General features: G+C 55.0%; 1 protein-coding gene across 5 annotated transcripts in view; it reads right to left on the reverse strand.

The window, feature by feature from the left end:
- Positions 1 to 24,930, reverse strand: part of CTBP2 (C-terminal binding protein 2) — a 159,264-nt gene that overhangs the window by 127,221 nt on the left and 7,113 nt on the right. The window contains exon 2 of one of the 5 annotated variants that reach the window (XM_084995832.1): positions 5,590 to 5,690. The exons of the other annotated variants lie outside the window; for them this stretch is intronic. The gene's annotated coding sequence lies outside the window, so the exon portion shown is untranslated. The remainder of the gene's footprint in view (positions 1 to 5,589; positions 5,691 to 24,930) is intronic. 5 annotated transcript variants of the gene reach the window in all.

The raw sequence follows: 24,930 nt of genomic DNA on the forward strand, positions 1-24,930 counted from the left end.
TGGCTGTGGCTGTGGTGGAGGCCGGCAGCTGTAGCTCCCATTTGACCCCTAGCCTGGGACCCTCCATATGCCATGGGGGCAGCCCTAAAAAGAAAAAGAAAAAGAAAAAAACTGCCACCGATCGTGTTACGCCACAGTGGGAGTTCCAGAATCATAAGCCTTGACAGAATCTGAGATCGCTGATCTGGGCAGGTCCTAGAAATCACAAGCAGAGGCCTGGCATTGTAGAGGCAGGCCCTGCAACCTGGAACAGGAGACTCGGCTTGCTTCCCAAACTGGAAGAAACCCTGGGGCACTGTCGCTTTGCCCTATTTTAAAATCAGTGTGTGTTAGTTTGGGTCCTCAACACACAGAGACCAGGACAAGATCAGTGAGAGACTGTGCGAGAGACCCTTTCTCGGGGGACAGAGGGAAGATGCAGGACTGGCTCCTGCAGAGGAGACGGAGAAGAGAGAACCCGACCTGCTGTGCAGTTCAAGGCCGAGGGGAATCTTTGGGCGGAGCAGGCGGGCTGTCAGGAGGGGTCCCTGGTCCCGCGGAGCAGCTGAGCATCCTTGCCTCGCTCAGGCCCTGGCCAGGAGTAAGGAGCACAGGCTCTGTGGATGCCGTGCTGGATTCCAGGTGTGGGACGAGCTTGGGGCCGCCCATCAAGTCCATTCCCGGAAGGAGGCTCAGAAAGGCACCTTTTCACGGCGGCCGCCGTGTGCCAGGTCGCCGCAACACTTTGATGAATGATCCAAGACTTGCTTCTGAGCTTCTCCAAAGATGGACAAGCAAGCTTTCAGGGCCACCTGGCTGTACAAAGGGTTAAGGAGGCTGTCATTTGGCAGGCGTGGGGCAGAGAAGCCCTGCAGAGAGAGAAATGCCCACCCTCAACAAGCGTGGCAGAGAGACAGGATGCCCAGGACACAGCGAGTAAATGGACACAGCGGATGGAGAAGGGAAAGCCACGCGGCTGAGGCAGGGACCATGAGACCCGGGATGAAGAAGCAGCTACCCACCAGCTCACTGAAGCCTAGTGGGAAGCAGGGGCTGGTTCAGATCAAGGGTCACGTTAATTAACTACCCAAACTCACTGTATTAGATATGTTAACACGACCTGCTTCGATAAATTAACACCGGAGTTCCCCTGTGGCTCCGCGGGTTATGAACCCAACTAGTATCCATGAGGAGCAATGCTTCCCTCAGTGGGTTAAGGACCCCGTGTTGCCGTGGCTGAGGTGCAGGAGGGCAGCTGGAGCTCTGATCTGACCTCTAGCCTGCAAACCTCCACACGCCGCAGGTGCAGTCCTCAAAGGCAAAAAGAGAAAATAAATAAACAAACCAACACCAAACTGAGTATTAGCTCCACACAAGAGAAGCTTATTTCTGTATCACAAAAGAGCAGTATCCCTGACGGCTGGGAAACACTTCTCGGGGCCATTCAGGGGCCCAAGCAAGGGATACTAAGTGGCGAAGCAACGAGACCCCGCTGTATAGCCCAGGGAACTCGATCCGGTCACTCGTGATGGAACGTGACGGAGGAGGACGTGAGAAAACCAACACAGGACGGGGTCGCCTCGCTGCACAGCAGAAACGGACAGAACACTGTAAATCAACAACAATGGAAAAAACGAAAGTCGCAAAACCCCCAAATAAAGACAAAGATTAAAATTAAAAAACAACCACCACCACCACCAAGTAAAGCACACCCGCCTCCTAACCACTGCCAGAAAGTGAGCGTGCCATTGGCAGGAACTCTCCGAGGGTCTCCGCTGGCCAACTGCGTGGGGGCAGCACGGCCCCTGCAGCACCAAGTCCCCAGTGAGGGGAAGCAGGGGTCTCCGCCACACTCACGCCTGACTCAGTCTCAGGCCAGGCTTACTTTGGAAGCAATTCGGGTCTCTGGGTCTCTCTCAACAAAACAATCCAAGGTTAGCTGACCACTGAACCACATCCAAAAAGGGACACCAACAACCCTGGAAATGCGTCCATTTAACGCTTTCGTTTCTGCACAGTCATAGATAGCATTAAAGTGGCAATCTGGTCACAGCTGGACTCTCCCTCATCAACTTACAAAGTTGGGCAACTCTCCTTTGATTGGGAAATGCCCAGTTCTAAGACGTTAAAGTCTGCAAAATGCTTTCATGTCTGTCAAGTCTAAGACATCATCAAATGTTAGACCCAGCACCGCTTTGTAAGTCACTAAGAAAAGAAAAAAAGACTCAATTAAACTATGCCACAAGATTAACTGTATGACTGAACTCAATCCCAGAGATGTGAAAACGTTGAAATAACAGCCCTTTTGCTGAAGTCTTCCAACCCCTTTGTAAAGTAAAAAAAAAAAACCAAAAAAACGGGAATTGCAATTTCTCAGATAGGGAGCCCAGCCCAGGGGTGGGTGACTTGCCAGAGGTCGCTCAGCTGGTGAGGAACAGGGTTAGGAGAGGAGGGGTTTCCAACCTGTTGGACTCAGCACCTGGATCTGGGTTAAGACCCCAGCACATCCCCAAACCCTGAAGGACCAAGCCAAGCACTCATACAGATTCTGCTTCAAATGACAAATCATGCACCTTGGAGATAACAGTCTTATAAATGCATCTGAATTAAAAAAAAAAAAAAACACACACACACTAAAATGAGTTTTCATCTGCATAACACTTTCCCAACAAATTCCACGACATTCAAGTGAGAACAGATGATGTAGTGAAATATCAAAAACAAGAAGCCGATTTGGTAAACAGTTGAGCGCTATTTTCACATCATCCTAATGAATTTAGTTTCAATGAACACAAATCAGCAAACACTCTGAAAATTTTAATGGTATGGTGCAAAAGGATGCGTTGAATGACAGCCCCAGAAAACAAACTCTTCTCGGCAAGTGACGGATACCACAAGAAGCGAAAAATCAGAACAGAGGAGTCGTCTGAGCGTTCAAAGGGTGCACTTGTGGCCCAGGGATCTGCACCTGGCCCTGGGCTTGACTCACACACAGAGCTCCTTGCACTCCCAGTGCAGCTACAAGGAGGGGAGCTCTGGCCCCTGAATCCTGCACAACCTGCCAGGCACAATCTGATACCAAGTGCCTGGTGTGTTCCAGTACGTGTAACAGCAGGTGGTCAGTAACCTCAACAGATGACACACAGGTTTCTGGTCAATGTCTTGTCCAGGGTAGGCTTCTGCCTCTACTCATCTCGTTACGGCCCTCAGTGTCAAGAGCAGGCTGGTGGGGGTCTTCCTGGATGTTTGGGCAGTGTCTGGGGACAGTAGGAGACAGGCCACCGTGAGCCCAGACTCCTCCAGAGCCCTGCTCACATGCCCAGCCATCCCTGCATCTATATCTCAATCCTGTCATCACTCTGAAAGTGGTACCCAAGTTAAGTCTTGGCCATGAGGTTACTCCCACTTTGTTAAAAGGAGATAGGGAAGCACTGGCATCCCCGGAGGGAACACAGGAGCAGCGAGGGGCATCTATCTCTCCCCAGAGGTGTCTGGCAGTCACTTGACCTGAGTCCTGCCTTTTCTCCACCTGAAAACCAGGCGTTGTTTGGAGGCTGTGACACAACTGTAAACTATAATTCGCTATAGAAAGACGAGATTGGTCTTTTGAAATAACGTTTCGCCTTGGACACAACAAACCCAAATTAACACATTTAAGAGTTGTTTTGAGACAGAATCCCAAAGCTTAGTTAGCAGCTTCCTTAAAACCCAAGTGTCCCTATCTCCCCAGACTGTGGGTACCTGGGGACAAGGAAGGGCTTCACTCCCCGTGCATCCGCCCTGAGCCGATCCTGTGAGAATCAGCATGGGCTTAACTGAACTCAACAGGCACTCCCTGGCCGGGGCCCCAAGAATGAATGAAGCAGCTTTCTTTCCTCCATAAGCAATGAAATCTGCTTCCAGAAAGAGAGACACAAAGGCGTCTTAAGATGACACCTGTAGGATGTTAAAGAAACAAAAGACTACAGATGAGATGCAAAAGCATTTGATCAGAAGGAAGCATGCGTTCAAAAGCCATATCCTGGGGCTCCCACTCGCTGGGCAAAGACTAAGGGGGGCCCCCAAAGACCAGCCCTATCCAGCTATTACTCCTAAACCGTTACCTCTTTTCATTCCAACAGCCACGCCATCAACTGGTGTTACTCCCAACTCAGGGGTTGGGGGGGGTGCACTGAGGCTCTGGGCTTTGCGCCAGAGTTCACGGCAATAAAAGCAGAGATTCCCACAAACTCAAGTGCACCAGTGGAAAGCCACCTGCAACCTACACAGCCAAAGGCAACAGGGCAGGAGGAAGTCAGCAAGCTTTAAGATGGACCCTGGGGCCTCAGGACCCCTGCTCCCCTTCACCCACGTTGTCAAAGCACAGTTTGACCTGAGCTTAGGGACCATCCATGCAACCCAGGGAGGGATGGGGGACCTGCTTGGCCGCACCACCCGACTGGCCCCCTCTTGCGCTGGGACATCCTTGAGAGAAGGCGGCCCTGCTCCCGAGGGAGAGAAGAACTTGGCTGCCACAGCAGCTCCAGGTGCCGGCTCCATGGAGCAAGGAGCACCTACGGGATGAATGAAGCTGAAGCACTCCCACCCTAAGTGCCACCTCCGCAGGTGCTCAAGCCAACCTAAACCGCCCCAACCTGGAATCCTCCTCCTCCTCCTCCTCCTCCATCCCAGCTGAGGCCTCTCAGGCCAGCCCGCTGGTCAGCTTCCTCCCAGACTCACATTCACTGTCTCCCCCTCCCCGCCCCCGTGCCCCATGGGTTCAACCCGACATTCAGTCACCCAGGATATTATTGGTGATTTTTAGACTCTCAAACCCTTACCCAATCGAAAGTAAGAGGAAGCAGCTGGAACGCTCCCAAACAGGAAGGGCCCTGGGGCATCCCCAAGCCCCTTGGCCCAGTTAAAATCATCTCAAGTGTTCACTTCCTCCTACCTGGGGTACCAACACCCGCCTTCCCCCTCCCCCAGGGCCTCCCACAAAAACCCAATGACTGGAAACGCCTCCAGGGCTTCCTTTATTCCTCCTTCAGCACCCACCCCGCACCCGCGTACCTCTGGGTCCCCTGTCTCCCTCCCATCCTGGTGAATTCAGAGCACATGCCCCTACTCGGCCTTTGTGGGCCAAGATGTCCCTCGCAGGGGCGCTGAGCAACGCCAGGTCCTAGGCTCCCCTGAGACACTGCTGAGAGCTGGATTCTGTGCCTACAAAAATGCACGAAGGACCCTCCCTGCTCCATCCCATCCCCCTCAACTCGTGCCCCCACCCAGGCATATGGGGCCCAAAGAGGTCCACAGGTCCCAGTCAGGCCCTGCAGCCTGGTTTCCTAGGCAACAGCCACTCTCTCCTCGCAGCCGCACACTGACCGAGGCAGGAAGATTCTGCCGCTCCTGGATGGAGTTTCTTCGAGGGGCAGAGAGACCAGCCCCCCTTATTTGTGGGCAGGAAGGACTCTGGGATGGACAGGACTCCAGCAGCTGGCTCTCCCAGGCCCCCACCCCCAGTTCACCCCACTCTCTCCTGTGCTCACAGGCACCTGTCCTGCAAGACCAACTCCACTGGCGCTCCCGGAGAGCCTGGCAGAGGAAACGATGCAGCCCACAGACCCTCACCTGTTGATGGGAAACCAGGCCACACAGGACTCCTGCCCTGGACACTCTGCGCTGAGCGGTCCCTGGATCACCTGGCGCCTGGCCCTGCAGCGGAGGCGAACCTGTGACGTGACGTCCAATACATGGGTGAGGAGCTGGGCCGCCCAGGAAGCCTCTCTCTGCCCCGCCCCCGGGTCTGTGGGGCAGGGAAGCTAAGACTTGCCTGATTCCCTGGGCCTGTGCCTTCCAGCCCACGGCCAGAACGTGGCAAGCGGCCTCAGCTGAGGGCTGCTGACCAGGTAGTGCTTCTCTACCTGGCGGCCCATTAGAATCATCTGCGAGTTTTGAAAACTAGCAGGCAGGTTCCACCCCATGACCACGGGCTCAGAATCTCTGAGGGTGGGGTGGGGCTTACAGCCTTTGGCAAAGCTCCCGCAGGGGATCGCAGGTCCAGGCAAGAATGAGAAGGATGGAACTGGAGGGACCAGGCAGAGGGCAGGACAGTGTCCACCGGGGGAGGAGCTGGAGGGAGCCTGGGCAGGGCAGGGGGCGTCTACAGCCTACAGCCCACAGCCCACCTCCTTCAAGAGGCCTTCCCAGGAGTTCCCATCACGGCATAGCAGAAACAAAATCCAGGAGTTCCCGTCGTGGCGCAGTGGTTAACGAATCCGACTAGGAAGCATGAGGTTGCGGGTTCGGTCCCTGCCCTTGCTCAGTGGGTTAACGATCCAGCGTTGCCCTGAGCTGTGGTGTAGGTCACAGACGCGGCTCGGATCCCACGTTGCTGTGGCTCTGGCGTAGGCCGGTGGCTACAGCTCCGATTCAACCCCTAGCCTGGGAACCTCCATATGCCACGGGAGAAATAGCAACAACAATAACAACAACAACAAAAACAAAACAAAACAAAACAAAAAGACAAAAAAAAAAAAAAAAAACAAAATCCAAACGGTAACCATGAGGTTGTGGGTTCGATCCCTGGCCTCGCTCAGTGGGTTAAGGATCCAGCATTGCCATGAGCTATGGTGTAGGTCACAGACGTGGCTCAGATCTTGCTGGGGCTGTGGTGTAGGTTGGTAGCCGTAGCTCCGATTAGACCCCTAGCCTGAGAACCTCCATGTGCTGCAGGTGTGGCCCTTAAAAAAAAGGCAAAAAAAGAGGCCTTCCCAGACCTCCAGGTGTTTGGAGGGGACCCCAGCTCCCAGTGCTGGGGCCACCGCGCCCCTTGCTCCGCCTGGCGCACCTGGGAGCCCTGTGCCCTCTGGTTCCGCGGTCTGCTCCCTGCAGATGGGGACCGGTCAGGCTTGTTCAAGCCAGCACCCCAGGGCCCGCACAGCAATGGCCACACGCTTCTGCCTTCCTCCCAAGGCTCATTCACCCCGAGATGACGAAAAGGTCCAGTCCGTTGGTGCGCTCAGAGACGGAGGAGGCTCCGTGGAGGGAAGGGCAGGAAGGCACAGGCCCCACGGAGCCGATCCTTGCAGGACTTACGCCCTCGGCCTCTCCGAGACTGCCTGCTTGGTGTGAGTGACTCCTGCACCCACACCCAGGACGAGTCCATGGAACCCACAGTGTTCACCTACCACCTGCCAGGGGCGCATGCACTTGGAGCGCACAGTCTGTTACAAGACACCACCCAAAATGCTGACTATTAATCCCCCCAAAATAGCGTCACCAGGCCCTGGACATCTAGGGACAGAGACATAAAACACATTCTCCCAAAATGGCAACAGGGTGTCTCCACGGTGGCGCTGCCTGCAGCCTGCAAGGAGCCAGGAATCACTTCCAATGGGCTCTGGGCAGAGGAAGGGAGGGGACAGCTACCATTGGGAGGGGACAGGCCACCAACTTTCCCCACCCAAATCTTGAGCGCTGACATCACCACCGGGAAACGAGACGCTGATTTCTTTAGGACGAGGTCGCATGCTCTGGCTTATTCTTTCCCGAAAAATAACAATGTCCCATCTGGGTCTTCACGTAGCGATGACACCCAAATCATCACAACCCACCAAAACATCAAATGCGGTCCCAATTTCAGAGAAGGGGTTTAAAAAGGAAAAGGGACGGGGAGATTAAGAAGGTAGGGAGACAGGTGGGTTTTGCTCTTACCAAAGGCGACATTACAGGCCCACAGAGACAGTATCCCTTCTGGTGCAGCAGTGGTGACCAAACCCAGAGCAGGGTCCTGGGAACCCAAGGCCTTGCTGACTGTGGTGGGCTCCACACCCAGGGCCGCCACCCACTCCCCCACCCGTCCCGGCCAGATCACGGGCGGGTTCCCTTCAAGGATGGCAACCAGCACGCACAATATCAAGGGTCAGACTTTATCTGTTACATGCACAATGTGCTCGAGCCAAAAACAAAACAAAAAGCCTTTCCAAGGCACTTTCCAAATTCCAGAAACGCACTGGGCTGGAAAAAAAAAAAAACAAAAACGGAGCCCTGTTTCCTCTTATTTTTTAATCTCAGGTTGGCTAGGTTTATAATAAAAGAGAATAACCTATTTATTTGCTTACCTTCCTTGGAAAGACAATAAATTGGAAAGGCTTCATAAATCTCACAGGGAATTCCTTTAAACAAGGACTGTCAGCAAAAATCCGTAAATAACCCTCTGCAGTCTCCAGCAATCACCTCCACCACTCGTTCCTTTTCCTTCCTGCTTTTGTACTAATCTTCTTGCAAACAAATCAAATCAAGCACTAAAACGTTTTTATTCTTATCGACGTGAGGCTCAGAAAACATCCGGGAGTCCGCCGGGGCTGGTGACTTCGGTGCCCCTGAGAAGAATCTCTGCAGCCCCTGCCACACAAACAAACCTGCGGCTGGCACTGGGCTTCGCAAACAGAGCCAGAGACGTGGCGTTCATTCGATCAGGAGCAAAACCATGAGCCTTACGAAACAGTGTCCTATCCAGGTGGGTGACAGGGTCTCAGATTTCCTCTCACCTGGGCTCAGCTGGTGTCAACCACCACGCCTGGGGTTCCCCTCTCCCACCCTTAAAATCCCAGGGTCGTGGAGCTTCCGGATGCAGGAGGCTGCCGGTCAAGTTCAGGCGTCCCCATGCTGACCAAGTGGAGGGAAGACAGCTCCAAACTTCGAAATGACCAGAGCAAACCCACGCCGCATCCTGCTTGTGAGGCAGCTGATTACAACGACCTTCGGCAGGTCAGAAACACCCGAAGATGGACAGTTTCGCACAGAGGCTTCAAGGACTGCGCTAAAAATACGTTTAAATGAGACCCAAGCAGGACGCTCGTGGATCATCAAAAGTGCAAGCCTTCGCAGAGCTGCTGTAATCAATTTACATATCAGGAAAGGATAATTACCGTCACCAAATCACCAAAGGGAACACTTCTCCCAGCCAGAAGGTTAAAAAAAAAAAATTCGACCAGCAAACCACTACCCACATAGAAACAAAAAAATGTATGTTTTCAGAAAGGACCAGCCTCTTAAATGCCCAACGGCTTCTGGAGCCTTGAAAGTTTACTCCAGGACCTTGATTCTTGTGCGTGAGATGTTAAGACTTAGGAACCCAAAGACGGAAGAGATTCGCTTCAATGGGCTTGTGACTCAAGTCCGGCGAGCTGGGTCCCTGCAAGTTACGGGGCTGCCCAGAGCCCGGGGTGCCAAAGGTCACCTTCCAGCCCGCGAGAGGCACACACTAGCTGTTTCTACTATGGATGCAGCAAACACACCTACTTTCATCTTCTACCCTCCTGGGACATTCCTGGAACTCAAGAAAAACTAGCTGTATTATAATTTACCCACCAAGCTAATGTATTTCTCACAGTCCTGAGTGAAGGCAAAGGCCTTTCTTTCTTCACCGGCCATTTGCACGCCTCAGGCATGTCTTCCTGACCAGCCGGGCCTGGGCATGAGACATAAGCTCCTCACTCACGTCCCTCCAAGTCCACTGGAACTCAGAGGGATCCTAAGACCGCCCAAGGGAAGCGGCTTCCCTCGTCTTACCTGTGTTACCCTGACCAGTTACCCATGGAGACGGGAGTGGAGCCCAAGGAGGGCCGTGGGAGGGCATGCTGAGTGCAGGACGCTGGCAGCCCTTCTGAGCTCAGAGCTGCTGACTGGGTGAAAAGATCCCCGGGCATCTTTCTCTGCCGTGGATGGCACTACTGAGGCGTGTTAAGGAGTCCTTCAGGACGTAAAACACTTTCCTCCCTTCGCGTTAAATAAAACCCAGTATTCAATTTTTTCCTGAAATAAATTTCAGCTTTTGGGCAACTTTGCTCCCCTGGGCAAGGAGGGTGGGGGAACACTATCTCAGGACAGTTGGTGGCTGTGTCTGAGCCCCAGAACCTCGCAGCTGGGAGGGGTCAGGTCTTCCCCTCGGGCTCTGGTGTGTTCCCCCCCCCCCCAAGTAAGAACAGCCAGGGAACAGAAGCCACACACGCCAGACCAGCTCCAAACCCTGGTGTAAACAGCCCTTGTCCGGGGAGGGCGGCGGGGGGGGGCAACCTTTCTGCTACTAACCCAAGGCTCCAATCCCCCTGCACCCAGAAGCTCCCCCGAATCTTCTAAGCACACGGCCAAGTGTCTCCAGCACGCACAACAGCAGTTCACAGACGACCCCCCCCGCAAGAGGCCAAGGACGCCTAGACAGGAATTTCAGGGCAGGAATCAAGGTCAGCACTAGTCTGAGCTCGCAGGCATCAAAGGGTGTCCTGAGAGTGAGTGGCACGCCAAGCAGGATGTCGCTTTCGCTGCCCTGAGAGCTGGGGTGATGGGAGGATGACAAATAGTGAGCCCCGAAAAGACTTTTCCAGCAACAGCCAAAAAAAACAATAAATGCGGCGCTCCCCAGTTAACAACTTTAAAGATTCTAAGGCTCATTTCATAAAACTCCCCCTTCCCCCACCTGATACATCTTGGCTCCCTCCCCAAAGCGCCACCGCGGACACCCACGGGCATGTCAGGTTCTCTGGGTGCAGCACGCCCAGCACCCTCAGCACACAGTTCCTCCTCTGAGAAAAACCCGGATCCTGTGTGACACACACAGCGGGCAGCGCAGGAGTGGAGCCCAGGACTCTGGCTCCAGGTGGGACCTAACCCCGGGGACCCAGTGCTGGCCTTGGCAGCCACTGACCTTCCCACAGGAAAGCACACTGGTTCCTCCAGGCTTTCTGCAAACTGCCCTCCTTGGCCACAAAAAGGTGGCTGGCCCGGCGGGTCTCTACCTGCAGGAAAACGAACAGGGACCTGGGGGATGCCAGGCGCCCCCTGGAGGGACGGGAAAGCTCTCCAAAGCCACTTCGCCACCAAGCAAAGAGCAAGCAGCCAGCAGCCCAGGGGTGACTCCGTCCCCCTGGACCTGGAGCCAGGGGCCATGGTGGACAGAGGAGGTACCTTCCAAGAGGGGCTGGTGAACCCTGTGGAGGGGAGCTGCTACTGCATGTGTCCCCAGCAGGGCCAGGGACAATGCCCTGTGATGCACCAAGGCCTGAGGTGTGGGCTTGGAACTGCCCACTCTTGGGGTGGAGGTGGGGAGCCCTGGAGGTAGGGAGGTGCTGGCAGATTAAAGACACAGACAGCATTCCAACTGCAGTGACTGGCCTCGGAGCCAACCTGCCCAGCCTGGGCCAACTTCCTAAGTCCCAGGCATCCTTGGGATGACAAGGATGCTGCTCAGGCAAGTCTATCTGCTGTGCCTGGAGTGTCCTTCTGGGCCACTAGAAACCCTTGGTATTACAGACATCCTAGAAAACCCTGGCACCTCGCAGGAACATCAACCAACTTCCCCCAATTTCCTAGGCTGGCCTTTCATCTATCAAAGAGGGACAACCAGGAGTTCCTGTTATTGCTCAGTGGGTTAAGAACTTGACTAGTATCCATGAGGATGTGGGTTCAATCCCAGACCTCGCTCAGTGGGTTAAGGATCCAGCACTACGGTGAGCTGTGGTGTGGGTCGCAGATGTGGCTCAGATCCAGTGTTGCTGTGACTGTGGTGTGAGCTGGCAGCTACGGCTCCAATTCGACCCCTAGCCTGGGAACTTCCATATGCCCTGGGTGTGGCCCTAAAACGGGGCGGGGGGGGGAACAACTGCATCCATGGTGGGGGGACCGAAGCATAACCACGAAGGCCCTGAACCTTCCTTGGTGAGGGGGGCTCTTCAACCGCGTGGTTTTTACACTCTCAAAATGTGCGCATGGGAACACTGGATCTCCAACATTTCAAAGTTAATCCCCCCTCATGAGACCAAAACAAAAGCAAATGACTTACCCCGTGCAGTAAACTGCGATCCCACTGCAGCCAGAGCCGCCTTTCCAACCAAAGGGAGGCTGCCAGGGGCTGCCACCTGCCCCCGCCCCCCACCAGCTTGCCCCAGGATCTCCCAAAGAGCAACACGCAGAAGAGCCTCCAGGGTGGCAGGAAGGCTCCCTGAAACTCGGCGGTGCTTCAGTTTTGTCAGGAAGGTCTCGGTCCCCCCAGCAGTTCCCAGTGAGGTTCCGCTCAAGTCCCAGGCCTGACTTAACTGCTCTTACTTGGGCTCCACCCATCACAGTCAGCCTCACCATACTCCTTTAGCCTAACCCCAAAGCCACCTGTGAGCAAGAAGACTGGAGCAGCTCCCTGCAGGGAGAGCCCGTGGGGCTGCGTCACCCTTGCTGCCATGGGCATCCTGAGAACTCTGCAGCCTGCATGCCTAGGGCAGGCCAGCAGCTCCAAGTCCCTCCAGAGGCCACACCCAGCCATGTCCTCAGCTGGTGGCACCACACCCAGGTGTGATGCCATCCGGGAAACCCAGAGAAACAGACACGGGTTCACCCAGGGTCATATGGCAAGCTAAGGACGAAGTCAGGAAGGGACCCGAGCTCTCCGCTGCAGGTCCCTTCCGTTAGGGAGGCCGCCACCACCCACGCCCCTGCCAATGACCTACAGGGAGCAGAGGGTAAAGGGACTCGAGAGCTTTCAGCCCTACCTTGCGCCTGGCAGGATCACACGCAGGGGGCTTGGCGACAAGACGGAAACTCTAACTTCCGTGTGAGACAAGCTGGGCTGAAACTGACTGACCCACCCCGGTAGCCCCCAAGTACCTCCACGAACTGGAGCAGACACCACCTCCCTCTCTGCCCCAGAGCCGGTGGGGGACCTGCACCTGTCAGATCCCAGACACTCCACTGGCAGCTCCTCACAGCCAGCATTATCCACCAGTGGATCCACTGCTGGTTGAGTGCCCCGGGGTCACGACTACTGCTCTAAAGTGACATGTCTGGTGGCGGGAGATATGACCTCAGAGCCACCCTGTGCCCCTGCGGCCCTCTGCTGGCCTCCCCAGCCCCAGCCCCTCCCACTGCCCACACCTGATATTCTTGACTGCAACAGAGAGAAAAATCATAACGCCCACGTCTGAGAACTTACTCAAGATGCTGAAGGCTCTGCCGTGCACTAACCCGCGGAGCCGCCCCGACACACCAGATACAAGAGTGTGGATACAAAGAAGGTCCCCCACCCCGCTGGGAGGACACAGGAGACAAGCAGGTGGGGGGACCTTCCCCAGGCCCTCAGCAACTCCCTGGGGGCACTGGACCAGAAGTGGACGCTGGAGGTTACCTTTCTTTTTTTCTTCTTTTTAGGGTCACACCTGCAGCACCTGCGGCAGACGGAAGTTTCCAGGCTAGGGGTCGAATCAGAGCTTCAGCTGCACCCTACACCGCAATGTGTGGCAATGCCAGATCCTCAATCCACTGGGCGAGGCCAGGGATTGAACCCACATCCTCAGACACTACATCAGGTTCTTAACCCACTGAGCCACAATGGGAACTCCCTGGAGGTTACGTTCTCAAGTGCTACACAGCACTTCTTCAGGCACAGGACAGCACCAAGAACGCTCTTCCACCCTCCCCTGACCCCACAGCCTGAAGAGGCCCACCCTCCACCCAGCACCTGCAAAGCACCCTGCCCCATCCCAGCCTGAATGAACTTCAGGGCAAATCCCTGCGCTGGCACACAGCCCTGGCATGGGGCACACCGTAGGAGCGGTACTTGCTAAAGATCTTTTTTTCCGACAGGCAATTTTCAGAAGCAGCAAACGCATCTCAGTGTCACTGCATACATTTCCACATCAATCCCAACTGAGCTACCTTATCTTAATACTGTCAACATTTAAAACCTTACGCATAAAATGGTATGTGTCTACTTTTATTTGAACGACTAAGTTATAAAGCTTTCCTTCAACTCTTAAAGGTGTTTTTTTTTTTTTCAGTAATGCATAACTGCTTAATTGGGGAGTGTACAAAATGTAATTACACTGCCTAACACTACAATATTGCTTAGGGGAATATCTCTGTTCATGCATTCTGCTTTATTTTGTATTTAATCTCTATTAAGACGTCCATGTGAAAACAGATAGGTATGCTTGTCTTCATAAACACCATAAATCATAATGTCATTTCTTTGCTCACCCAAGTCCAAAAGCAGCCCCCCACCCCGCACATTGCTAGGGCCCCAGAGGGTCTCACATCTCATAGTCAAGCAGCTGGAGGACTTTTAACAAGGGGCCCCAAACTCCTAGCCACCTCGCCAAAGTTACTAAGGTAATGGCTATCATTCCCTCACGGTAAATGGCTTGGGGTAAACGCCAAAAGTACCCCAAACTCCCCCCAAAAGGCAGTTACCCACCAAACCAACAGGGCAAATAATTTCTGCCCCAAACCGTAGTTAGCAGCCTTGTACCAAGCGTCAGAGGGAGAGCCCTTCCATCCTCATCTGAGGACACCAGGCGTGGTCTTTCATGTTCTCCCCTCAACAGGGAACGTGCCAACGGCTCCAGACTCGTTTAAACTGGATGCTCTTCAGTCCCCGCCTTCTCATCTGTACACACTCCCCCATCCCTAGAACAGGGTTATCTGAATCCACAGCCATTCCTGAAGCAGCTTGGTGCTGGTGGGGAAGAATCTTCGGCTCCTGTTCAATCATTTATCCACTGTGAGCCCACCCCCTTATGCATCCCCCCTGCGGAGCCCGCAACTGCGAAATACCCACGCTGCCTCTCTACTGAGAGTGTTAGTAAAAGCACACGGGTGCCGAGGCACTTCTACCCACAGAACAGAGGTAAGCTGTCATCTACACGGAAATGTAAGTTCTCAGCCTCACTGAAGCCCACTAATTCATCAATTCTCCAATCGTGATAAAAAAGTGTGGGAGTTCCAGTTGTGGCTCAGTGGTTAACAAACCTGACTAGTATCCACAAGGATGCAGGTTCGATCCCTGCCCTTGCTCAGTGGGTTAAGGATCCGGCGCACTGTGAGCTGTGGTGTAGGTTGCAGAGGTGGCTCGGATCCCGCGTTGCTGTGCCTCTGGCGTCGGCCGGCCGCTACAGCTCCAATTCGACCCCTAGCCTGGGAACCTCCATACGCCGTGGGAGCGGCCCTAGAAATGGCAAAAAGACAAAAACAAACAAACAACAAAAAAAAAAACAGATGTCATTTCCCCAAATGTGTGTGCGGCACCACGGATGAAATAATGCAGGAGCGAGCTCCCCGAGGTGGATTTCATTTACACGGCAAGGTGGACCTGCCTTGTGCTCTTCTCTGAGTCCAAAGTCATCCCTCCAGCATCCTCAGCACGGACTTGTGCAGAGACTTTCCGTGCGCTTCACTCTAGGGCCCCTATCTCACTGCAATATAATGTGCGAAAACAATTTTTCTCCTTGCCACTACCCTGTGGCACTCACGTAGCCCAGCCTCCTCGAAATGAGCACTGCTGCCTGGTCAAGAGACAACATTAAATGTCAAGAGCGCCCAGATACGGAACCAGCTCCGATCTGAATGGCACACTCGCATCCCTAGGAAAGCTGGGAGGGGACAGAGGGGGTGGGAGCTCCCTTACACCACAACACTGAGACTGGGTACGGCAGCAATTCCATTTGCACTTCCTAATCTACTCATTCAGATGGGGGGCAGAGACTTCAAGTACAAAATCATTCAATCATTGGTCGTGCCAACGGCTCAATAACTAGACTCAAGTGCGTGGGTTGTGTGTTGGGGGAGTGGTTTGTTTCTCAAGAAAGATAGTCTGCGTGCTGTTGGCAGGCTCTGGGCTGGCTGTGCTGAGAACCACCAGGAGGAGGAGTTTGCAAAATACACATGTTCTAAGCCCCTCTGGAGCTTCTCCAAGGAGACACTGGGTGGGGTCCCCAGAGGATGACTCCTGGCTAGGGGTGCCCTAAGGATCCACCTGCTCCGGAAGCCACCCTCTCAACCCTCCTGGACAGCCATCAGCCCTCCCTGGGGACTGAGCAAGTCACTCACGTGGAAACCACCAGCCCCCCAGCCAGCTTCTTGCCACTAAAAGCACTCACTATGACCAACTGGGGGCGGGAGACGGAGGGGTGCAAGCACCCACCTGCTCCCCTTCCGACGCGGCAGGGCACAAAGGACTTCTCCCTGTTGCCGGGAAGACCCAGCTCCGATCTGAATGGCACACTCACATCCCTAGGAAAGCTGTTCTAGAGGGATGTAGATATGGCACGAGGAGCATGAACCAGGCGGGGCAGCCAAGTGCTTACCACATGATGTCAGCTACCCTCGCCACTGCTCCTGAACCCTCCACCAGGACCGCACGTCCTAAGAGGAACAAACGGCTAACAAGTGAACACTCTCCACCTGCCTCAGCCTCGTCTTTGCTGTGCACACCCCTAGAACCTGCACAGGTGCAAACAGGACATTCTGGCCCCTGACCCCCGAAACGCCCTTGCATTCCACCCCTGGCTGCCTCCCAAGGGCATTTTCAGGGATCATCTCCCTTTCCAAGTGAGATTTCTTTCAGGGTATGAATTAAGCCCGAAGAAAACTGCTGGTCCATGAAATGACCGGCCGTCCTGAAGGCGACAATCCGTCTCTCACCCAGACTTGGGAAGGACACATCTTCCCCAACGCGTCCCCAGCCCCCACCTCACCATCATGCTCACGTGACCTTACAGCAGGAGCAGTGACACTTCGGCGGGGGGGGGGGGTCATGTCCATACGTGGCCTTGTGGGGCGCCCAGGCTGGCCCCCGAAGTGAATGCATGCCCTGGAAAGGGCCGACTTTCCAGGCCCAGGTCAGGGACACGCAAACATGGTACACTGGCCACCCAGCTGCACCTGGGCCAGGCCCCAAAGCTGCTGCTGACCAAGTGCCCATCATGTGCCAGGAAGACAAACCCCTCAAGCTGTTCCCTGGGAAGCAAGTCCCCTGCCCATGGGGCTCAGGGGGGCTGGCACTTGAAAAGAGCAGACAGAGCGCCTTGACTACCCAACTCCCCCAGGAACGAGGCCCATCGTGCCTGCCGGCTCAGAGCTTTCCCTGCCTGCTCTGGAAGAAGGTGCTGGGCCTCGGGGGTACATTACAAACTGGGCTGCCCACACCTGCAGGCCCTACCTGTCATGGATGTTGACTGCCACGGGCAAAGGAGGGCAGCACCCAACCACTGGCTGCCTCTTCCTTCTCTGAGAAGGGAAAGTAGGTCTTAAATAGAAAGTAAATATTTTCCTGGGCATTTCTCAGAGTGACCTAATAGAGTAACATTCCACGGTCTAAAAACAACCTCCTGAAGGGTTTTCAGCTCGTCACTTTGGCCCCAGGAATCAAGAAATATGAGCTGCTCCCCAAACCATGCCAGGGACCACCTATCCTTCCCTGTCGGGTGCCATGCAGACTTGGGGCTTTTTTCAGCTTTTTTGTTTTTTTTTAAAGGGCCACACCTGCAGCTTATGGAATCAGAGCTGCAGCTGCTGGCCTATACCACAGCCACGCCAGATCCTTAACCCACTGAGCAAAAGCCAGGGATAGAACCCACATCCTCATGGATACTCATTGGCCTCGTTACTGCTGAGCCACAAAGGAAACTTCCCACCAGGGTCCGGATGGGCCACCCTAAACACATCTCGCTGTGCCCCACCCCCTCCACCTGCCTCCATAAAGCCCATCCATTATTTACATGCAAAGGATAACCCCTCACCCCCCATCCCCCACCCGCCCAACCCCACCTAGGACAAAGACCACCTACCACCTTTGCACCTAGCAAGCCCCAGCTCCCACCCGCACAACCAAAGCAATCAAGGCCCAGGGAGCCTTCTGGGGTGTTCCCTGAGGGAGACCCCTCCTTCCAGTCCTCTCTCAGGATGCCCTGGGCTCCAGGCAGGCAGTGAGGGCTGCACAAGGAAACCCGGGGGGCACACAGCACCTCAGGGCAAGAGCGGCTGAATAACCTGTGTGTTTATTTATTTACCTGGCTGCACCTGCCGCAAACAGAGGTTCCTAGGCCAGGGATCCAACCTGCGCCACTGCAGTGCCCCAAGGCACAGCGATGACAGCACTGGGTCCTTAACCCACCATGTCACCCGGGAAGCCCTTTATTTCGTACTTTTACAAATTTAACAAACACCTGATCGGGCCTGTTCTAAGTGCTTTATAAATATTACCTCGTCAAAAGTTCTTTTTCTGGCCGCACCCACAGCATGTGGAAGTTCCCAGACCAGGGACTGAACCTGTGCCATGGCTGTAACCAGAGCCGCAACAGTGACAGCGCCAGATCCTTAACCCACAGAGCCACAAGGAAACTCCACCTTGTCAAATCCTTGGAGCACATCCTATTCTTACCCTTGCTTCAGATTCAGAAACGGGGGAGTTTCCGTCGTGGCGCAGCGGTTAACGAATCTGACTAGCATCCACGAGGATGCAGGTTCAATCCCTGGGCCTTGTTCAGTGGGTTAAGGATCCAGCACTGGCGTGCTTGGCGGTGTAGGTCACAGACGCGGCTCCAATCTGGTGTTGCTGTGGCTGTGGCGTAGATCAGCAGCTGCAGCTCCAATTTGACCCCTAGCCTGGGAACCTCCAGATGCCGCATGTGTGACCATAAAAAGCAAGAAGAAAGGAAGAAATGGAAGCCCTTTGTGAGGGCTCAGGATATCCTGACAGCACTCATGCACCTGGACCCACACTTTCTAGGACAGCCTGTCCGTCTGAAGCCACATCCCCTGCTGCTGGAGATGTGTGGATCCTGTTGCCTCTACTAAGCTCTTTGAGGGCAGGCAGGGCCACCTGTCCTTGGGGTCCAGCCTCAGCCCTGGGAAGGGAGGCAACCTTCACGGCCTTTTGATGGGACCACAGATAACACTGAGGTCAGCCCAGGGCTCCAAAGCAGGCTGGAGTGGCTCAGAGTAAAGCTTTTGGATCTGAGCCCAGAACCTGATGTGCAAGAAATAACGACCAGGTTACCAAACTCCCGGCTACAGGCCTGGCCAAAAAGTGGTCCTGGCACTGACCCTGCCCTGCTCCCCACTAATGACAAGGCTCCCGGATCCAACTCCCGCTCTCCCTCCAAGACCCCAGCTTGCCCACTGCTGCTCTAGAAAATGCAATAAACTAGAAAACCCCCCTTTAATCTCCTTTGCAGAGAAGGCTTTTTACGAACCAGAGTTGGGCTTGCAATGTGCCCTTCAATTTCAAATGGTTCTGCTGAGCTGAGGGGCGGCCTCTAAGCTCCAGGGCCCTGTCTGAGATGCAGGGAAAAGCACAGGCCAGGGAGTTCCCATCGTGGCTCAGTGGAAGCAAATCTGATTAACATCCATGAGGACGTCGGTTCGATCCCTGGCCTTGCTCAGTGGATTACAAATCCGGTGTTGCCGTGAGCTGTGGTGTAAGTCACAGATGTGGCTCAGATCCTGCATTGCTATGGCTGCGGGGTAGGCTGGCAGTTGCAGCTCCAATTCAACCCCTAGCCTGGGAAGCCACAAGTGAGGTTCCCCCCCCGCAAAAAAAAGACCAAAAAAAAAAGAGCACAGACCAAACAAGTGTTACGCACAACCCTCTTCCTTCATGCCCCCTGGGACACAGGAGACTCAAATAAGGCAAGCTCACAATTCTCGCAGAGAAAACTCACTCTAAGCTGCAGCCTTTGCCCACTACTGGAGCCCATCTGGCCGATTTAGGGAAGAAAAAAAAATTACCCACTGTTCAAAGCCCTCCTTAAATACTCAGGAAGACATCATTACAGATAGAATTCCAACGTTAATTCTAAAATCTCCTGGCTTTTGTCAGCTGAAGCCACATTCTTAATCCCAGGCTTAGTTGAGAAATGAGAAGAAAGGATGTTTGTGTGGAAAAAAAAGAAAAATCCTCAGGCCTGAACGAAGAGCAACAAACATCTTGGAGGAAGAGGGGAAATACACGGAACTCTGTACAAGGCCAAGGCCGAGAAAAGCAGGGCCCCGGGAAACCTGCCCTCACCAAGGCACCCACACGGGCACGTGGGGAACCGATCAGGTTTCTCATGCTCCGGGGACTCTGGGATGCCAAGGCCAGCGGCCTTTCTGCAGAGCTCGGGATCCCTGAAACCCGGGACAGGACAGGGACACACCTGCAGACCCCAAAAAGCTTCTGGGACACCCACAAATTCTGGCTCTCAGCCGGCCACGGCTGGCAAAATTACATGGGTCATCAGAACACGTTTCTGAGCCTTCAACACCCAGCCACTACACCACCACTCACGGGGTGACCGACCAGCCGAACGGGCCCCGAAGGAAGCAGCTTCCCCCTTCTTGGGCCCCACCGAGCACGGCTGAGGCCCGAGAGGCGGGAGCTGGCCCAAGGCTGATCCTGGCCGGGCTGCATTCTGTCCCGTGGGGGCCGAAGCAGAAGGGAGACCTGTTTGAAAAGAGCAGGACGACTTAAACCAAACCTAATCATGACCCAAGCTGGAGCCGAGCCAGCACACAGGGCTCACAGGTCATGAGACACCCCACCCCCTCCCGCCCCCGCCCCCCATCCTGCTTACCTGAGCCCTCCAGGAAACAGGGCAGCACCCCAAGGCTGAGACATGTTGTCTTCTGGGTCCCCACCACCCCCGGGGCCCCTGGGGCCCCAGCAAAGACTTCAGGGACCTCTTTCCCAATCACACACGTGTCTGCAAGCACACACGTGTTCACGAAAGGAAAAGAAGCACAGGGCAGGAAGGTAATCTCGTAATTAAAGGAAAGCCTGTTTTTCAGGAAAATCTCCACCTCGTGGGGACCTTCCCCTAAAGGAAGCCAAGGTCAGTCAGAGAGCGCCCACATCACCTGCTCCGGGTGCCTTTCAGGTGAGTTAATCACGCAGGCAGGGCCCGTCTCCAGACTGCAGGACACACCCAACTGTGTGCCATTCCCTTTCAATTCTGATAGCCTCTTTGAAAAGAAAGCTGTTCCTTTTGTTCGGGAGTATTCATTCAAATTCCTTTCCAAGGCCAACACAAACGCGGGGAAGCAACCCAGAAAAGGTTTACCCAGCAGAATCAAGTTTCTCGCCAGTTTCTACAGGAAGGGTGCAGACAGACTATTCCAATTAGGTGAAACCTCACCATCTTCCGTCTCTTCTGCCCAGGTCCCCCGTGTAGAAACCCAGAACCACCTCCCACTGGAAGCCGAGCTTAATGAATCGGGAAAGTGCGAGGCAGTCAGAACGGCCCATCCACCTCCAGCCCCTCCCAAGCGAGGGACACACAGCGGGAAGGAGGGGCTCGCTTTGCGAAGAATCCACGGAGATCACCAGCCCAGACCACGGACCTTTAAGTCCTGGCCTCGCCTAGTGATAAAAAAGGTAGCTGACTGCTAAATCCAACGTTACCACCCCAAATCCTCAACACTGTGAAGCTACCCAAAGACTCTCAGGGCGTGTATGTGAGCGCTCATGCACGCACGTCTGTGTTGGGGGACAGGGGTGCACATCAGAGACACCCAGATGGAGGCCAGGGAGAAAAAACGAGATCAGGAGAACTTGCCCAGCACAGCAAAGCCAACCCCGAAAGGACCCAAGGCCCAATCAAAAGCCAAAAGCAGCCTCAACCAACTGCAGAGAAACCGAAGCCAAGTGAGTTGGCTTCCCGCCCCCTCAGTTGCTGGACCCCCCCCCCCCTCACTGGTTCTTCATTGGTGAACGAAGAAGGGACCCTCACCTCTACCTCGGGGAGGCTGAAAGGACCGCACTGCGCCTAGCCCCCCCCCCCCCCCAAGTCCTTCCAGGGTCTGGTCTTGGCGGGGACAGTGAGTCTGTGGTCCAGGGGCAGAATTCTCCCCGTGCAGCCAACGGGGGGCCCCCCCGTCTACCGAGCCTGCCTCAGGCTTCTGATCAGGAGCCATGCTGTTCATTAACCCAGAAAGTGTAGTGAATTTAAAACAGGCCTGGTCCAGGAAACTATCTAGAAATCCTTCCTTGGCATTAGGTTGTAAGATCCTAACAAAAGACCACTAATCAAAGAAGGAAATTAAAACAAGCCAGACTTCTCATGGCCCCATGTGATCTGGAAAGCAACTCTGAGCCTGAGAAAGATAATTGTTTCTGAGAAGCCATTTGAATCCTGGGGAGAACATGCCAGATTCGGGGCAAGCCTGAATTCTCTCAGGGTGGCGGCAGGAACAGCAGCTCCCAAGAGTTCCTCCTCCACCAAGAAACCCACCTGGTCCTCACTGCCAAGAGTCTGTTCAAATCCCAGCTTTGTCCCTTAGACGGCAGCGAGGGCAATGGACAAGTTGTTCAAGAGCTCCATGTGCCTGAGGCCTCACCCGTCTTGTGAAAATCAAATGCAACTTAGGCCAAGCCTTAATAACAGGGCTAGAGGTACTAAGTATATGCTCAATAAATGGTAGTTACTTAGTTATCTTAACAAAAATTTTAAAAACCTATATAAAAGGCCTGCACGGATTTCTTTACTATCACATTAAATTTATAAGAACAGAAAGAGCCAAGCACACAGAAATTCCTCCACCAAGAAGAGCAAGCACAGCGGGAAGGCCGTTTACCGTTTGCTGCATTTGGGCCGCCAAGGAGCAATCAATCAACGAACCTCCCTGTCCACTGAGAAGTGAGAGGTGGGGACGGGGACAACGACCACAGGTTTCGTTTTAGATCCCCTCAGCCCGCGATCGCTGGGGGTGCCTCAGGCGCAGTCGAGCCGGGTACCTGGTTCAGCTCCGAGCCTCGTCCGCGGGTTCGGGCCCCACCTCGGGGTCCTGCGTAGTCTCCAGGCTTCTCCCCTGTCCGGGCCCCGAGGCGCGGGTGGAAGGCGGCTAGGGGCAGGAGCCCGCACAAAGGGCTGCAGGAGGAAGTGGGCACCGGGGGGTAAAGGCCATTTCTATCACCTCTCGACGACTTCCCCGCGGCGGGAAGCAGCCCCCTATTTGCAAGTGAAAGGGCAAAGCGCGAGGGGAGGGGCGCTTCCGGCAGAGTCAGGTACCGCGCGGGGAGGGGGGGAATGGGGTGGGGGTGGGGGCAGGTACCCAAGCCTGCGGGGGGGGAGGGGCCCGAGGGGGGGGACGGGGGAGGGGCGGGGCGGCCAAGAGCGCCGACCGCGCGGGAAACCCGGGGGAGGTCGGGGGTTTAGAGCCGCCAGGTAGGCGGCCTTCGGGGGCGGAGCCTCCAGGTGAGCCAGCGGCGGGGGGAACGGCCAGGCCCGCGGGCCCCCGGGCCAGACGGACCTCGCCTTCCGGCCTGGGGTCCTAGAACCCCGGAACCTGACGCCGGGAGACCGGGCCTTACAAGCAGGGTCCAGCACCCGTGCTGTCGGGGCGGGTTCGGGGCAGTGCAGCCGCAGACTCCGCCCCCTCCAGGTAGAGGGCAGCCAGGTGCGGCCGGCTGGCCTTCACCCAGGCCCAACGTGGCCCTCTGCGCCGCAGAAGGTCGTGCGGGAGCCCGGAAGCCGCCCTGCGGTCAATCTGGGCCGAACGTAGGGGTTTCCCTGCGCCCGAGAACCCCAAAATCCGAGCTACGGAAAGAGGAGGCGGAGACCAGCCAGCCTCTTTATGACTCGAGGGAGGCAATTCGATATTTCTTCCTCGCATAAAGTAGGAATTGCTCTATTTACCTAGCCCGCAGGAGCGTCGTGAAGATTAATGACTGTGAAATGTTTTTAAGATCAAAAACATTCCGAGATTTTACTCGCAGGCACTTATATGTGCATATTGATATCTGTGCAGCAAAATATACTCTCTATTGATTGCCCTCCTGGAGTGACTTCCAGTCCGTAACCAGAAAGCGCTGAGAAAAAGGAATCAGGTACATCTGTGTCCTCCTGGACTACTAAGCAATATGGGTAGAAAACTTGGCATCCATGCCCCTTGCTCCATCCAGTCCTGGAGGGGCAGATGGAGGAATCAACCAGCAATGCAGTCCACAGTGCAATGCCTGAAGAAAAGCTGGCAGAAAACTTTTAAAAGATCTGTCCCACCTACTGGGAAGAAATGGCCACATTCCCACCCTCAGTTCATTAAACAGCCACCCAACACCCCCCCCCCCCCCCCCGCCAGTGTACGCAGGCCTTGGGGTCTCTGCCGTTTGGAAAGCTCTGCCCCACCCCCGGACCCAGTGGTCAGTCAAGGCCAGCCAGCTCTAGGAGCCCACGCGGCCCATCTGGCTGGCCTGGCAGCTCCAACAGCGAGGCCTCCCTTGTGTCACCAGCACTCTGTCCCTCCCAGCTAAGCAAGACCATGTGACCAGGCGAGGCCGCTCCAGTCCTGGGTGAACATTCCCGGTGCCCTCGACCATTCCTGGACAGGGTTTTAAGAGCTCTCGAGGCCCTCCCAGCTCGCTGCTGGCTCTGGCTGCACTCCAGGTGGGCAGGCCCGGAAGCTGCAACATCCTTCAGGCTCTCCACCATCCAGATGGGCGTGCAGGCACTGCCCCTACCCCTGGCTAGACCCACCTGGGCCCCAGCAAGCAGCGACTTGCTTTGCACTTGTAGACCCACCATACGAAAGACATCCATCAGCAAAAGAATAAAAGTCCCAGCCAGAGCTCAGGCAGCTAGGAAGGTGCCTCTACCCCCTACAGCAAAGAACTCCACTTGCTGTCCCTCCCCTCCTCCCCCTCTCCCCCCACCCCCCACACCTGGGGCTGTGATAATACTATCACTTCGAGGCTTGATTCGGGTCATTTTCACCTATCAAAGGATCCTCTGCTAGCCTGCACATTAGGTAGGCTTTTTTAATTGCCTTACGGGGGCGGGCGGTGGGGGGAGAGGGGGATCCCACCAGGCCTAAGGAGGTGACCTTTCTGCTTAGTCTACTTTTCCTCCCAAAGAAACTTCCAGGGATTCCATGACTCCATAATGAAGTTTTTGTTTGTCCTGTGCTGGAGGCTAGATTTCAGGCAGGGTTGGAGCTCACAGTGAATTTACAAGCCCTTGGCCGGCCTTGGCGCTTCAGAAAGACCCACACCGCTAAGTAAGTTCCTTAAAAAGGCCCTTCCAAGTTTCTGGCACAACCTGGGCTGGAATAAGACGCGGCAACACTGTCGCTACTGCCCATCAATCTCCAAGCCAGTTAATGGTGTTTTCAAGTCATAATTAAGGATTTATTTCAATGCGATCAGCACATTTTTGAGCACTTCTGAAGGGG

This window comes from Sus scrofa, chromosome 14 (genome assembly GCF_054392235.1).
Source record: "Sus scrofa isolate SSC_HxYL_T2T_F1_AM1 chromosome 14, Sscrofa_HxYL_maternal_Yorkshire_Landrace_v2.0, whole genome shotgun sequence".
Classification (NCBI taxonomy): domain Eukaryota; kingdom Metazoa; phylum Chordata; class Mammalia; order Artiodactyla; family Suidae; genus Sus; species Sus scrofa.